The 6,984-nt window shown below is 34.8% G+C and overlaps 1 pseudogene; it reads left to right on the top strand.

Moving 5' to 3' along the window:
- The first annotated feature begins 871 nt into the window (after positions 1-871).
- The window catches only part of LOC116895987, a 64,053-nt pseudogene continuing 57,940 nt past the window's right edge, over positions 872-6,984 (top strand).

Here is a 6,984-nt window from a genome sequence, read left to right as displayed (position 1 = left end):
TTTAGAAGCCACCTGGCTTTGAAACTGGACCTATAATATCTATTATGGAAATGCAATAAAGAGTTAATAATGAAATTTCATTATGTCATACTTTTCACCAATTTGAGTTTTGTGGGCAAATAGAAAATTCTTAAGTGGTCTATTTTAAATTTCTTTGGCACTAAAGTCTGGCAATATGTATGACAATGTTCTAATAGTGATTCCACCATTAACTCTATATACCAACCAGGATAATAGCCACTAAATGTAAATTTAATCAAGAATTTCTCTTGATTCTTTTTGAGATATTGTATTTAGTCATTTAAACATAAACAACTGTTTGAGAACTGCAAAATTTAAGAGCTCAATAAAAAATTCACAGGTCATAAAAACTAAAAGAGAAATTTCAATCAAGAGAGCCAACTAGACAATGATGGACAAAGGAAATGACAAGAAAATGGCAGGAAAGTAAGGTGTCAGACACAACTATCAGTCAGGTATGACAATTACAAACACATTAATGGGAGAGTCTGAGACCTGTGGGAGCCAGAGAGGAGTGGCCAGAGCAGCCAGGAGAGCTTTCTGGAAAGTAGCTGAGGGAGCTGGTCAGTCAGACAGTATAACATATAGGTGGCCCTAATAAACACATAGTTCTGAAATAGCTGTTAGAAGAATGATCCTGAGGCTCCTGGTTTCACTGTCTAGTAAGTTCCCTGCCTACCTTGAGGCTTTCCCGCCAGCAAACACCAAGAATATGACAGGTTTTCACTATAGTTTACGCCTGAATTGAAGGCTTCTTTTACTCCCAGACTGGCCTCAGCCTTGAAATCTTCCTGCCTCAGGTTCACAAGGGTCATATTTATAATTCTGTGTCCAGTAGTTTTGATTCACCATGGATAATCTATCACCAGAAGAAATTCAGCTCCAGGCTCACCAAGTTCCTGATGAGTCTCTGGAAAGCACATGGAAAATTAGTCTTTGTATCTCAGGATGCAGGAATAAACACCATCACTATGATGGACGAACAAGGGGAACCACTAAATCACATAGAAGAGGGCATGGACCATATAAATAAATACATGAGAGAGGCAGAGAAGACTTAATAGAACTCAACAAGTGTCCCCTCTGTGTCTGCCCTTGTAATGGGACAAATAACTTTTTGTCTGGAAAGAACTATAAGGTAACATAGGGAGATAGCGGAGACAACTCACCCAGCAATGTGGTATCTAAGCAACCAGTTCAGATAACAAATGGTCAGCCTCAGCGAACTACAAGTGCAGTCACCGGTGGATACATTAAACATATGACTAATGATGCCAGAGAAGATGAGACCGGAGAGAACCGCATTCAAATGGAGAGCAACCTAGGCAGCATAAAGAACATGGATCTGGATATGGGCAATGAAATTGATGCTCAAAATCATGCTGGTTTTGATTTGCATTTTCCTGATGACTAAGGATGTTGAAAATTCCTTTAGGTACTTCTCAACCATTCGATATTCCTCCCCTTAGAATTCTTTGTTTAGCTCTGCATCCCATTTTTAATAGGGCTATTTGGCTCTCTGTCATCTAACTTCTCGAGTTCTTTGTATATATTAGATATTAGCCCTTATTGGATGTAGGATTGGTAAAGATCTTCTCCCAATCTGTTGGTTGCACTAATGACAGTGCCCTTTGCTTTACAGAAGCTTTGCAATTTTATGAGGTCCCTTTTGTCTATTCTTGGTCTTAGAGCATAAGCCATTGGTGTTTTGTTCAAGAAATTTCTCCAGTGCCCTTGTGTTCGAGACGCTTCCCCACTTTTTCTTCTGCTAGTCTGAGTGTATCTGGTTTTACAGGGAGGTCCTTGATTCACTTAGTCTTAAACTTAAGACCACTTATCATTTGTATAAAGGAAAGTTACTAATCTTTTTTTAGTTAATTTTACATTCACCCAATTTGCTGAAGTTATTTATCAACTGTAGGATTTCTATGTAGAATTTTTTTTTGGGTTGCTTATTATTACATCATCTGCAAATAGTGATGTCTTGACTTCCTCCTTTCAAATTTTTATCCCTTGATCTCCTTTTGTTGCCTAATTGCTCTGTCTAGAACTTTGAGTACTATATTGAATATATAAGGAGAATGTTTGCAGCCTTCCCATATCTCTGATTTTAGTGGGATTACTACAAGTTTGTTTCCATTTAATTTGGTGTTGGCTGTTGGTTTTCTGTATATTGCTTTTAATAAGTTTAGGTATATGTAATGAATTCCTGATCTCTTCAAGACTTTTATCATGATGGGATATATTATTATAGAGTCTTTTTCAGTATCTAATGAGACAATCATATGATTTTTTGTGTTTGTTTATATAGTTGATGGATTTTCATATATTGAACCATCCCTGCATCCCTGGGAAGGAGTCTACTTGATTTTTGTGAATGATGGTTTTGCTATGTATTTTATTTAGTTTGCAAGCATTTTATTGAATAAATTTGCATCAATATTCATAAGTGAAATTGAGCTCAAGTTCTTTGGTGGGTCTTTGTGTGGGATAAATATGAGAGTACCTGTGGCTTCATAGACTGAATTAGACTGAATGTTCCTTTCATTTCTATTTCATGGAATAGAGTGATAAGTATTGGTATTAGGTCTTCTACATAGACCTGGTAGGATTTAGCACTAAAACCAACTGACCCTGGGCTTTTGTTTCCTCCGACTAGGAGATTTTCATGACAGTTTTGATTTCCTTTGGGGTTAATAGACTGTTTAAATTCTTTCCCTGCACTTGATTTAACTTTGGTACATGGCATTTCTCTAATAAAATCACACATTTAATCTTGATTTTCCAGTTTTGTGGGGTGGGGTAGGTTTTTGTAGTAAGTTTTGATGATTTTTTTTTCAAAATTCCTCAGGCTCTGTTGCTATGTCTCCATTTTCATTGCTGATTTTGTTAATTTGTATACTGTCTATATGGCCTTTAGCTATTTTGGTTAACTTTTCATCTAACTTGTTAATTTTCTCAAAAAACAAACAAAAAAACCCTCTTGTTTTCTAGATTCTTTGTTTAGTTTTCTTTGTTTTTAATTGTTTGATTTCAACTCTTAGTTTGGCAATTTCCAGCCATCTCTTGTGTATGATTCCTTCTTTTAGTTCTAGAGCTTTCAGGTGTGCTATTTAGCTGCTAGTACAGGATCTCTCCAACTTCTTTATGAAGGCACCATGCTCTATGAATTTCCCTCATAGCACTGCTTCATTGTGTGCCATAAATTTGGGTATGCTATGACTTGATTTTCATTGACTTCTAAATGTGTTTATTTTCTTTCTTTGTTTCTTCCCTCACCAAGTTATTATTGAGTTGAGAATTGTTCAGTTTTCATGATTATCTGGATTTTCAGCTGTTTTTGTTGTTATTGATGTCCAACCTTATTTTGTGGAGATCTAGTAAAATGCATGGCATTATTTCAATCTTCTTGTGTCTGTTGATTCTTGTTTTGTGTTTGATTATATGGTCAGCATTTAAGAAGGTTCCATCACGTGCTGAGAACAAGGTATATTCTTTTGTTTTGGAGTGAAATGGTCCACAGATCTATTAAATCCATTTAGTTATTTACTTCTGTTTTTTCACTGTCTGTTTATGTTCTGTTTCAAATTACACAATTATTGTGTGAGTTTCAGTGTTGTGTATTCAGCTTTCATGAAGTTGTTTTTTGTTTTGTTTTGTTTTGTTTTTTTGTTTTTGTTTTTTTCTGATGTAGGTGTCCTTGCATTTAGGGCAGAGATGTTCAGAATTGAGACTTCATTTTGGTCTATTTTTCCTTTGACAAATATGAAGTGTTCTTCCCCATCTCTTTTGATTACTTTTGCTTAAAAGTCTGTTTTATTAGATTTTAGAATGGCAAATCCAGCCCTTTATTCTGAGGTAGTAGCTTCGTAGCTGAGGAATATTTTCTGTATGCATCAAAATGATGAATCCTGTCTATGTATCCAATCTCTTAGCCTGTGTCTTTTTATTGGGGAAATGAGTTTTTTGATCTTGAGAGATATTAAAGACCAATGATTGTTAATTATTGTTACTTTTGTTGTTGGAGGCAGTTTTATGTGTATATAATTTTCTTCTTTTAGGTTTCTTATGACAGGATTAATTTCTTGTGTTTTCCTTGGTCTAGTTACCCTCTCTGTGTTAGAGTTTTTGCTTCTAGTATCCTCTGTAGGGATGGATTAGTAGAAAGATATTGTTTCAATTCGGTTTAATTATTGAATATTTTGGTTTATCCATCTATGGTGATTGAGAGTTTCACTGGGTATAATAGACTAGACTGTCATCTGTATTCACTTAGGGTTTAAATGACACTTTTCCAAGATCTTCTGGCTTTCTTTTTTTTTTTTCGGAGCTGGGGACCGAACCCAGGGCTTTGCGCTTCCTAGGCAAGCGCTCTACCACTGAGCTAAATCCCCAACCCGATCTTCTGGCTTTCAATGTCTCTCTTGTGAAGTCTGGTGTAAAATGTTTGCATTTATATGTCACTTGGACATTTTCACTCACAGCTTTTAATATTCTTTCTTCCTTCTGTATTTTGGTGTTTTGATTACTATATGGTGGGAGGATTTCTTTTCTGGTCCAATCTGTTTGGTGTTCTGTAAACTTCCTTTACATTTATGGTCATCATTTTAGGTTAGGGAATTTTTCTTCTATATTGTGTTGAATATGTTTCTGGTCCTTTGAACAGGGAATCTTAATCCTCTTTTCTTTGTATTATTCTTAGGTTTGGTCTTTTCATTGTTTACAAATTTTCTTAGACATTTTGGGTTTTCTTACCTTTTGTATTTTATTTGACTGATATGTTGTTATCTTCTATGATAGCGTCTATACCTGAGAATCTCTTTTCCATCCTTTATATTCTGTTGTTGATGCATCTATAGCTCCTGATATCTTTCTTAGGTTTTCCATATCCAGATTTACCTCCATTGGTGATTCATTTTTTGTCTTTGTTCTTAGTTTTATGCCTTGCATTGTTTAATGCAATTTCTTTACACACTTTATTGTATTTTCATGATTGTTTTCTGTTTAAGGGTTTCTACCTGTTTGCCTGCATTTTCCTGTATTGATTTAAGAGAATTATTGATATCCTCCTTAAATACTTCTGTCATCTTCATCAAATTTTAGGTCAGAATCTTGCTCTTTGGGTGTGTCAGGGTATCCAGGGCTTGCCGTGGTAGAACTGTGTTCTGAGGTTGCCAAATTATATCTACTTTTTTAATGTTCATTAAATTAAAATGACCACCATGTTGCAGTACACCTCCTTTTAAAAATATTATGTAAATTCCATGCCAATTCAGAAATATCACAACATCATAAAATGATATGTAGTGACATTATTCTATGCCTCATTTTTATCCTCCTGGTGTGGAAAGCCGCAGTAGGTTAACTAGAAAACCTCTCTAGGTGGTCAATCTTTACTCCTGATTTTGACATTTAAGAGATTTGACAATTAAGAAATTTCCCATATACCTTTACTGCAGTAAATGTTCCCTTGAAAGAACCTCACTCTTTCCTCAAGTCTCACCCATAAGTTGACTCTTGTCCTCATACATTTTGAATAGCAAGGACAAACTGAGATAAAAATCTTTGTTTAGACTTTGGTAAATATCAGTGTTATTAAAATTGCCTGTAGATATTGCTATTTCTTTATACCTCCATCATCAGGATTTGAACTACATTGTGTCAGAGATCTTGAACTCACTCAGCTTTCACAGATCTAAGAAAGTGTATATTTGAAATCATTCTGATAAAAGCAGAGTGAGGCATTAATGGACACTATAGTCATACTTTATATTCATGAACTATATTAATGCTATATTATATGATTTACAATCATCTAACTTAGCTATCACATGTTATAAAGGAAAGCATTACTGTGTTGTGTTCTGACAGGTTCGCATGGATAATGCAGAACAATTACAGACTTGATTGTTGCTATCCACCACAGATGCCTCACTCACTTTCAAAGTGCTTTGCTTAGAATAATATAATAAAACTTGTGATTACTGAAAAGTATAGTCTTTAAAAAGAAAGCTGTAGTAGAATAAAAAGCATTTGAAATACAGTGATAAATATAGTTTGGATACACTGAAAAGAGTAGATTTTTCCCTCTGTTTTCCCTGTACTTTCAAAGCTTGTGATAAACACAGTACAATATGAATTAGTTTGTACAACTCTTTGAAAGAGATTTTGAAGATATTTCTCAGCATGAGATAAATAACTTGTCCTCTTGTCCTGCAGTTTCCTGTCTTCCTAGAAGGGAAGATAAATTCTCTGTAACATATCTATTTTCTTATACTTCTGAGGTGTTGAAAGCTGTTAGACACCCATCTCTTTCTGTTCCATAAGCCAAGTTAGAGAAACTGACCTCACAATCTTTTCTGTTTTTTTGTAGGTAACTAAAACGATAAGGTCACGGCATTTCAGGTAGCAAATGATCTGCTACTGTCAGGAATCCAATCCCTACATTCCCTATTGTTTTGAGAACTATAAGTCACTTATAAACATCACACACACACACACACACCACACACACACACACACACACACACACACACACACAGAGAGAGAGAGAGAGAGAGAGAGAGAGAGAGAGAGAGAGAGAGAGAGAGAGCTCAAATAAACAAATTGTCAAAAAGGTCACATATTTTTTTACTTTTTTAAACCTGTGACTTTACAATTTAAAATTTAGAAGGCATATAATTTAACTACCAGAATAATCACTAAATGTAATGAAGACAGTGGAATAGAGAGTCTTAGAGTGCACTGGACATACATATTGACAATATAGAAAATTTCCTATTAATGCTTATTGAGCAAGGCTCTTGCCACTAAAGTTGAAAGAATCTTGCATGCTAAGATTCACATGCATAAAGAAACTTTTCAATAAATAAATACATTTTTGATGTTTACTTCTAGGAATGCCTAAATAAACATATTTCAACTTAATGTGCTGTGTAAGTTACAGGGCCATTACTAATATTG

This window comes from Rattus rattus, chromosome 3, assembly GCF_011064425.1.
Source record: "Rattus rattus isolate New Zealand chromosome 3, Rrattus_CSIRO_v1, whole genome shotgun sequence".
Taxonomy (NCBI): domain Eukaryota; kingdom Metazoa; phylum Chordata; class Mammalia; order Rodentia; family Muridae; genus Rattus; species Rattus rattus.
This window is presented reverse-complemented; position numbering and strand designations above follow the sequence as displayed.